This window comes from Gymnoscopelus microlampas (assembly GCF_963454915.1).
Source record: "Gymnoscopelus microlampas genome assembly, chromosome: 20".
NCBI classification, from domain to species: Eukaryota; Metazoa; Chordata; class Actinopteri; order Myctophiformes; family Myctophidae; genus Gymnoscopelus; species Gymnoscopelus microlampas.
Window position 1 is genome coordinate 20,141,592 of NC_139957.1, and position 11,019 is coordinate 20,152,610.

Consider the following 11,019-nt stretch of genomic DNA (forward strand, 5'->3'; position numbering starts at 1 on the left):
ACTGCAGTTTCAGCCTTACATCACCGTTAGAAAACATGCAACAGTTTCACTCTGAACAGGTACCACAGCATTGCTCTTGTAAGCACACACATATATACATACACACCTGCTATAATTGTGTTGTATATAATTAACAACATCATTGCTGACGTATGAGGTAATGTTTTGTATTATATGCTTTAAGTTCCACTTTAGTAAATGGACCCATAAGGATGGACAGCTTTTTATAGGATTTACATTAATATCTATATTTGGACAGTTCCAAACAGTGGAAACACTAAGGTTGCTTTGTACTGGGTCTGCGTTGCTTTGGCCACACCCAAGGAAACTATGGTTAATTTGGGTCCATTTTCATATTGAGGATTTTACTGTGAACGGTTGCCTGGATACCAAACAGAAGTCCCTTTCCCAGCCAGTACATAGAGTCAAAGGGCTGCCAACATTGAAGACTTATTGTTTTTCAAATCAATGAATGACGACAGACCAGACTATACACACACACACACACACACACACACACACACACACACACACACACACACACACACACACACACACACACACACACACACACACACACACACACACACACACACACACACACACACACACACACATTCATACTCTGAGCTGACCTTACAATATAATAGAGGTTGCCAAATAAAACAATGTGTTGAGGACAAAATTAGACAGGGGCACTGTAAAGTCTAGTTCTCAGGGTGTGTGTGTGTGTGTGTGTGTGTGTGTGTGTGTGTGTGTGTGTGTGTGTGTGTGTGTGTGTGTGTGTGTGTGTGTGTGTGTGTGTGTGTGTGAACTCACAAACAGATGGAGAAATCAGAGTACCATGTATTATTTGACATATACAGTATGTGTTTCTCAGCCAAAGGTTTTGGCCTTTAAGGCCAAACTGCACCTATGCAACTAGTCGCATCTCCTTGCAGCAAAACAGTTTTAAGATCAACCGCACCAATGCAACTCCTTGCAACTGCAATTGGGGATAATGGTTAGTTAATTAGTAGTTGCATGTTGCAAGGAGTTGCATGGCGAATCATTAAAGGTCACTCCACACCAATGATTCGCCATGCAACTAATGCAAATAAGCATACTATGCAGGCAACTAATGCAAATAAGCATTCTATGCAGGCAACTAAAGCAAATAAGGCTTAAAAGGTTTAAGGTGTAAAAGTTAGAAGCATGTTGTTCTAAACTATTATTTCATATTATTATCTCTCTCGATTTCTTGGGTCCGGACTTGATGGTCAACCCAAAATATGGGTCCAAATGATCCCAGAAACAATTGAAAACCACCAATATGCCAGTAATTCTCAATCTTTTTTAATTTCAAGGACCACCTGTTTGATCTTCATTAGGCCACGAAACCCGATTTGATGCTATCTTTACTGTAGCCTATCTCTGGGATCCCAATCTGCACTGTAAAATCTTCAGTGTTAATTGAACTCTAATAGTGTTTTTTGTACACTGTCAGAGTTACAGACCTGTTAGAGTCCATTTGATTCCTAACTATCAATAATTTAGCTGGGGACCTCCTGGAATCCGCTCAAGGACACCTGGTGGTCCCTGGACCCCACATTGAGAACCAGGCCCCTACACTATATTTGTGCTGTGCATACTGCTAGGTCTTGCTGTACCAGTATTGGGCGTGTCAGTGTGTCTATGTGTACATTGTCGATATGTGCCTGCACACGACCACCAAGGCAAATATTATGTAAAGATGATGTACATTTACTGAACTTGGGTGATAAACCTGGGTGATACAGTGAACTACAATGTTCTTTCAGTTGACAGAAATCTACCCCTCTCTGTCTTTTCCTATATGGACAACTTTGCCTTCACTGAGGAGAGCAAAATTATGTCTCGCATCATAAAACTATATTTCCACCATCTACAGTAATTCCCTAAATAGAAGTTATATTCCAGGGCTGTGAAAGTTCCATGGACTCAAGTCTTCTACCATATGGCCAAAAGCCTTTGTAACGTAGCCAAAGCAACCTTACTGGCGAGGAGGGAGGAGTGTATGGGTCACTTATGGAACGGGGACAAGTCTCAATGGATCACTTAGTCACTTTTCCCGACGTTCCAGTCTCTGTTTAAAGTGTAAACACTTCCGGCTTAGTAGATTTGAAGTTGGGTCATGTTACAAAGACGGGATCCAGACAAATCAGTCGCTGCATTCTGAGAGGAATGATGACATTATCTCATGAATGGGAGGGGGGTCTTCATTTTTAGTACCATGAGAAAAGTGAGCTAAAATGAGTCGAGGGAGGATTAAAGCCTGCTCCAATCAACTAGTAAAAACTAGTAAACAAAGTAATAGCTTACCAAGTACGGAGGATTGAATTTGTTAAATGAACAATGTGATTATTATTTGTGATTAAATGACAATACTCTCCCATTAAAACATAACAACTTCTTCTTTTTTCTTTTTTTTTTTACCTCAGAGCTGTACAGTCAGGGGGCAGGCTGACACTGACCCACTACACAGTGGTTCGATCCCAACCTGGGTCTGGGCCCAAACTTCACTGGGGGGCTCAGGCCTTTTCTGTATGGAGGTAATCCAAAATTTTGCACAAAATCATAACTTGCTTTCATTCACTGTCTGCCTGCATGTTCTCAATTCGAAAACTATTTGTCGAACGAGAAGTATATAAGGCTTAAGTGGTTATCATGTCTAAAAAACTTAAGTGCGTACAGTACTTGCGTGTACATACATATGTGTGTGTGTGTGTGTGTGTGAGTGTGTTTGGGGGGGGGGTCTCAGCTTTTGTCAGATGTTAGAAGGGGGGGAGAGGAGGGACAAAGTCCCTATTTTACGAGTCCAAGTAGAGTCTCAAGGCTTTGCTCTCAAGTCCCAAGTCAACACAGTCAAGTCCCAAGTCATACCGTCAAGTCCAAAGTCCAAGCCCTACACTTTTTGTTTCGTGTCCCAACCAAGTCCTTAGCTTTTTGTTTGAAGTCCCAAACAAGTCGTAAAGGCAATTAATAATATGTAAAGATTTAAATAAATCATGTGCATTTTTCACAATTTGTATTTATTTTTTAACAAGGTTTCTTCCAGTCCAACAGAACCTAGTGCTGATACGGTACTTTTAATTTCGTCCTTGTGGACAGGGTATAACCCAACTGTTTTACATGTCATGGTAATCATCTTAATTCGTTAATTCATCTTACATTAAATAACTCATCTATGAGTATCAACTAATTTATGATTAATAGCTTTTATTTATGATTATTAGCTTTTGGTGATCGGCTTGGATCATTTTGATGCCCCCTCGGAACTTGGTGCCCTACGCGCAGTGCATGGTCTGCGTGAGCTTTGCAGCGGCACTGATTAGCGTTGAATTGAATTAATGTTTTGTGCGACGCTTTTTGAAGGTTTTAAATGACTTGAAAAGACTTGAAGTCTCAAGTCAAGAGGGCTCAAGCCAAGTCAAATCAAGTCACAAGTCATTGGGTTTGAAGTCCAAGTCAAGTCCTGAGTCACTGGCTTCAAGTCCAAGTCAAGTCCAAATCTTTTTTTGATTTGATCAAGTAAGTCTAAAGTCATCAAATGTGTGACTCGAGTACAAGTGGAGTCTCAAGTCTCAAGTCCAACTCCAAGTCCCCACCTCTGCTCCAAGGAATAGAAAGACTGAGAACCACTGCACTACACCCCAGCCCTATATGCCAGGAAGGTATTGAATCCATCATTTATGACACTGGTTCTCAATGTCAGGTACAGGGACTACCAGCGGCCCAAATGGACCCTTTACGGGTCTCTAACTCTGAGAGTGTACAATGGGTTATCTCTGGTGTCCCCATCTACGCTGTAAAATCCGTAGTATTTCTGTAATCCGTGTATTTAACTCTGCGAATGTACAAATGCATTTGTACACTCTCAGAGTTACAGACCCGTAAGGGTCCATTTGGACCCTGTGGTGGTCCCCGGACCTGGCGTTGAAAAACCGTGATTTATGATACAGTACAACGTCACATAAACATGTCCGCAGTGGAAATCATTAGAGATCATCAAGCATTATTTCTTCAGTAAGATAAAACACAAGAAGTACACATATTTGTCTGAGAAAGTTCAGACAGGGAAATGGGATGAGTTACATTTGCCCCTACTGTATAATCAAGGTGCCCTTGAGCAAGTCATGTAACACCGGATAATGTATCTGTTATCTGAAAATATTACATATTAATGTTTTTTTTATTTTATTATCTGGTTTTATTACATTACAATGTCATTGTAACGGTAAAAAGGTATTACATTATGAAATGTTATATCCGGCACATTACAGTATCCGGTGTTACAAGGCGACCAACTCTCAACTTCCCCGGTGAAGCTGGGCAACAGTAGAAGACCTTTTTTTTGAATGGGTTCTGTACTATTGATCTCTACAGCCTGGACCTCACTCAAGATTAAATTCACTCTGGGATCTAACTCCCATTCACTTGGCTGACAGACAGTCAAACTGTTTTTCCTATTCAGTTAGCAAGGCTGAATGAATTATCAAGGCACCTCTCAGTAATTACATTCCACACTTCCCAAAGCTCACTGATCCACAGTTATTATAAGGTCTGGATGTTAACCATAGCAAGAATGCATTGGCCGTTGGGGTAATGGTTTTTCCAGTAACCATTGTTTCCGTCATGCTCCTATTTTAACTGAACATCTGTGATGGGAGGTACACAGCAAAGTCCGGAGTGTTAAATTAACACTATGGAATTTACTGTGTGTCCACTTGTCTGATAACTCCAGTAACATGCCGTCGCCCATCCCACATTTCCATGTTAGCACTCATCCCAGTTTAGTGACATGAGATCATGTGCAAATGCTATCAGTGATATCTTCATTTCATTGATGATTGTGCATCAGGGATTCGGATTCCACACAGACAACACTTCCCACAGAGTTTCCTCTGACACACTACAGATAGGAATCTGACCCACAAACACACTTACAACACAAAATATCTTATTTATAAGTTTTATTTAGTTGCTACATCTGTCACAAGACACTGGAAAGTGATTGTGCAAATCCAGATGTGAGAATCAGACTCAACTTTATTGTCACATTGCAGGTTTGCAGGTGTAAAACAGTGGGTGAAATTCGTTTTTGTGCAAGCTCCATCGTTTTCGTTATTCCCATGAGAGAAACGGAAGAGCTGGTTCACAGAACGATGTCTTGGTCAGTCAGAATCCTCTCCCCTATTGGCTTCTTATGGCCAGACCAGAATGAACACAACCAAACAGATGCATCTATACATTCGGTTTGGGATGTATGGGATATGGGATAGCTGTTGAGTCGAGACCCCAGAACCTCCTCGTGACCCCTGATGGCCCAAACGCCAGCCTCCAAGCTCTCCTTCTTCCCTCTCCTGCTTAGCCAAAGGTCATCTTCTCCTGCCGCCCGTCACACGATCAGCACATAATCGCATGGCACAGGTGGACTGGCCAGCATTTCAAACTGATGAGAGTAGCAGAGAGACATGAGACCATGGCGCCGTGCCCCTGTTGAGGCTGTTGAGCCAATAGGCCCTCCCCTTGCTTTTTACACCTACGCTTACAGTAACAGTTCAATCCCCCGCCCCCCCCCCCCCCATCTCTCTTTCTCTCCCACTGGGTCCCTCTGGGTCTGCCCAGCCTACTATGAGGGGATTTTCATGCTTTGGTTTTAAGGGATTCTTTTATGCATTGATATCTGTAGCGAAAAGAGACCAGCTGCTTCTCCAGGTTATCTCACACCTATTGTGTCACAGCTGCGATCAAACATGACAGGGGTGGTCAGTGGGCTGGCAGTGGGAGACAATGGGGGGGGGGGGGGGGGTTGGTTAAGTGCCGTCTTGGCAGAGCTACTGGTTTATACATGCCAGGAACGCACATCGTCTGGTAGATTAGTCAGCGAGGCACTGAAAGCAGAGAAGCTCACTTTGGTTTGACTTCCAAGAGCAACAGCAAGGCTTTCTCTCTCCTCCCTATTCTATCTGGTCTGCACAGAGGTGGATGCAGTCAGGGAGATATAATGTGGAGCTGCTTTGTCTCTACAACGCCGCGGCTAGACATGGCATTCTTGCAGGGATCTCATCCGGCTGAAGAAACTGGTATTCAAGAGGTTATACATACTTGAAGTGTTGCATGAAGTAATGGGTGAAAAACTGTCCTAGTTGTACAGTAGTACATTGCCTGAACTAAAACACCCAGCCCAAGCTGTATCGCGGTTCATGTCAGGCCTGCACTGCCACATGAAGGATGCATCTCTATGGCTTGCAATGTCCCGTTCCAAACGATTATCTGTATTTCAATCAAAACAAATTACACACCAGCACGAAAGCTTCAACAAAAAAAGATGCCTAGAGAAGATACTTTGTGAGTTTTATGATGATCAGATAATTTTCTGTGTTCTTCCACACCCCTCAGACATCAGGAAACAGCTGCTGAATTGATTATGTGGAACAGCTTGACCCGCATCATTACGTCTGCCCTGAATCTTTTCCCTCTTTTGTCACAGTTTCCTGTTTTTCTGTACTTTATTATTACTGTACAGTATTACAGGTCCACATTGTACACTTTAGTGCACATCTTAATCTAATTATGCATACCTGTATTTTCACCATTATGCTGGCTATACTTCAGAACCCTGATATACAATTGTATAATGATTAAAAGGATCCAAAATGTGTCAACTCCAATGGCGTTTTTCACTGAATGATTATAATTTAAAAGTGTCTGCATCTCATAATGAATGCGTATAATGCTGTTATTTTCCTCACAGCAGACTACATCATGCTCAAATGAAGTAGATTTGTAGTGAAAAAGAGTTCCTTAGTGTTTAAGAGTATCCCCACCGATCCAGTTATTAGCCAGGACAACCAGTCCACGAGGCCTTAGGCCTGTGGGGGCGTGTGAAAGGCACTATTTATCTGACATGGTGCCACCTATTTCTAAATCTGTGACTAATCTGAGAAATAGGGTATGAATTGAAAGGATTGGCGACACCATTCAGTTGGTCCCGATGAAGATCCAGTTGCATTGTTGGTCTTGACAGAGCTGCAACCCTGATGCTAGTTTAGTCTAAGTGTACAAGTGGTTCTTTTCTCCATTGGTAGAACATGAAGTCATTTACAGGGGTTAAAGTAGAAGATGAGATTTCAGGTGCACACAATGTATATTAAAACTTTTTATTATTGATATATAAAAAATATTTTTGTACCACTAGGATTTGCTTTGCTTCAAGGTCCTTTTTCATCCCAACACTTGATGCCCAATTGCATGCTCAGGGTGGGACAATGTCGGGTCTCTGCTCTACATGTAAAGTGTCTTGAGACAACTTGTTGTGATTTGACACTTTAATAAAATTTTAAAAAATCCAAAGAATAGAACCGGACGGAAATTATTGTGAGAATCCAAGGCCACACCCAGTGATGTCACAGCCCCTTCTGTACTGTAGTTGTTCTGTACCCGCCACAAAGGCAAGGCCCATTTCTCCATACAATGGACCCAGTGTGCACACTACAAAACTGACATGGAAAGCTGCTGAGGAGGGGAGCTAATAGCTGTAGTGTTGGAGGCAGTTTCCAGTCACTCACGGAGGAGGGAGAGAGATGACTGGAATGTCAACGACAGAAGATGATTGATAGAGAAACCAAAATGACAAGACAATTCATTGCAGGGCATGTTTGTGAAGCTTCCCTTATTCCCCAAAACTCAAGTCTCTTCAGTCATATGATGCAAAAAACAGAAAACCAAAAAATTCTTTCATTTAAGTGACTGCACATGGTTTCTCTTTACTGTAAGTTAACAGCATGCACTGCAACATAGTATTATGCCAGCAAAATAAACCAATGGGACATAAACCAGGACACATCTCAAAGAGAGAAAAAGGGGGCACAGACACAATTACAATGCTGCACACCAGCATGTAAAGATCCCCAGCTGTTGCTGTGATATTATTTCACAGGATTCTTGAGCGGTCAGAGCTCTATTCCCACATACTGAAAGCCCACCATAGCTAGGAGCCCTCCAGGGCTAGCCTATCACTTGGGAAAACATTTTCTCTGCGCTCCTTTTTTTTCTTCTTTTTTTTCTTTTTGCCTGGAGAGAGGATCAGGGTTTGTTTTTGTTTTTTGAGGAGACGGTTACCAAGGACACCAAAGTTTCTCAGACTATGGTAAAGTTATTTCTAACCTTTCTCTTTTATCAATTGTATCGTAAATAATAATCTTGGAGAAGTAGTTAGCCACTTAAAGCTGAAAGGTTTTCCTCCTTTAGTCTCAGTGGCGAAGAAACTCTCAGAAGGTTGAAGAAACTAGATTAGACTCACATTTAGTTTACAGTATATGAACGCCGATACTGTATCCAAAACATTTTAAGAAGATCCTGACCTCTCATGAGAATAACATGTTATTAGCACTAGATTATGGGATGCCTTGTTAGCTGCCAGAGCACGACAGGACAGGCAGCGGTGCATTGCCAGAACTGTGGCTCAAAATCCCCCCGCCACAAGAAACATCACTTGATTCAAGCCAATGGGAAACCACAGGAATATATGGCTCCAAAATAAAAGAATGCTGTTTTGCTTAAAAAGAAACACTGACAGCCTCATGAAAGTCTTTTCACAACGACTGAACCCATCTTTACTGATATTATCCAGGGATCAATTCGGTTTCTGTTATTGTATAGTATTGGTGTATTTTTGGCATGAAAGTTTAAGCGGCTGCATGTGTGCTTCAGTGGTTGCTGAGCAACATGCTAAAGCCTGAGGTTTCAAGCTGAGGCTGTGTCAAAACCTGTTTTCATCTTCACTCATTTTGAAAGCACCTCACTATCTGGAGCTCTGTTCAGTGTCTGACTCGATCCCACTGCCATGAGTCAACTTCCTGTTCCCCTCTGAGATAGAACCTACACAGGAGCACTGCTGTTGGGCTGCCAGAAACCACATGACACAGCAATTACAATGTCTCTAGCACTGACTTTGAAATAATGATATCTCTATTCAGTTGGGCTAGCTGAATGGACAGGGGAAAGTACAGAGTGGGAGAACCGTTTTGGCTGGTTATAGGTGAACCACAGTGGTCTGGGTACTGTAAGACTGATGTCTAACTGCCGTACATGTCTGTCCTAACAGTGTCCTGACAGTAGAGTCAACACACTTTCTCCAGGAGTTGTACTGTGACTCCAGGGAGTGGGAGCGACAGCATGTTTGCTCTAGTATGCTTTTCATTAGTCATAATCATCTTGTGTATGTTTCTCATTACTGTGTCATAATCCCACAATTCGTAGCCTTCCTCAAATTCACCAGCTCTTTCCGGAGTTCTGCCACACTTAATGAGTTGTATTTATGGAGAGCAACTGCCATAAATAGGAGACCACATAGGTGGCCATCGGCCATGTTCGTAGTGATAGCAACTCCAGCAACAGCAAACAAAAATATTCAGATTATCATAATCATGATTCATCACTGAACTAAAGTCACCTCTTGACGTTTCCACAAAACCACTGAAATTGTGTTTCATTTGGATACAGGTTGTAAAAGACAAACCAGGGGGCCATCATTTATGACCTGCCAGAGGAACGAGCTGTCAAAATAAAAGCTCTGCCACAACCCCATCCTGTCAAGATCATCATCCTATTCCTATCCTATCCAACTGCTATCTCTACAGCATATCCATCATTATTTGCATGACGTTGATCCTGTAGTATTTATGAAAAATGGAGTGCAGTCTGTCACTCACATCGAGTGTCTAACAAGAACGAATAGCGAGTCTCAGACCTCAGTATAATGTTGGGTCACTTTGGCTCGGTGCCATTCACAGATTTTGTCCAGAGGAAAGACTGATTGCTTCTCCAGGAACACGGTGTCTTTGTGGCAGAAATACCACGAGACCTATTTAAGTTTCCTTTTTTCCATTGGCTCAGAATTCTCCTATTGCACAGACCGTACAGTGGGCTATTTTCCAAATACAAGCTTTCAATCATTTTGGCCCACTTACAGTAAATGCCAAAATGGACCAAATAAACATGTGAGTGAGTGAGAATGATAAAGTATGATGTATTGTAGATCAAACAATGCTGATAAGGAGTAGAGAGAATGCAGAAAATGTAAGTAGTACATCTAAGCGTTATTTTAGGAAATAATGTGATGATGTGCCATTAATGGTTTCCCTGCTTTTATGCATATCTTTTTCATGAATCTACTGTATGTATACAGTGGAAAAACGAAACCCTCCTCCTCTCCAACCACTATCGGATTCTCAGCCATGACATCATGTGGTGCATGTATATATAATTATTATTTATATTTTTTTAATTAAACATGTTTGAAAATAGCATATCTACAAGCTCAAAATCGAAATAGCAGAGAATAGGTAGGTGATGTACAGTATGAATTTCTGTGCCATGGGGTAAATGGCATTCCATCACACTCCACTAACAAACTCAAAGAGATCTATTTTAAGATTTACATACTGTATGACATTATGTCATAAGCCAAACTCATTCTTATTTTTGCAAGTCATTAATATGTATGATTTAAGAGTAATTTACTGAATCATTAATAACCATGAGCCTGTGTATGTTTTCTACTGCACGGTTGGTCACCATTGCTACTGGCTGTCCCTTGCATGACTTAAGTTACGAGTAGAAGCACAAGAAAAGCATGTAATTTCCTGCAGTTTGTGAACCATTAACAGTGACTGATTTGCAGTGGGATTTTTTGTGGCATATGGACTAAAATGTAACCTTTTGTAAGCTTACATTTGATGATTACTTACAGGAGTCAAGACTTAAATGCAAATCTCAGCTGAGATTGAAACAAACCATGACGCTTTATAAAGAATCAAAAGAAAACCACGGTGCATTAATGTAAATTGCCTGTTAGGAGTAGTGGGCAGAACAGGCCATTCCAAACATTGGCTTTCTGCAAAGCTATAGGAGCAGTTTCCAGGCCTGTTCGAGGGGACCTACAGTACTTACTGGCCCTGTGAGCATACTGTATGAACCCTTCCTTATGGTGCAGTA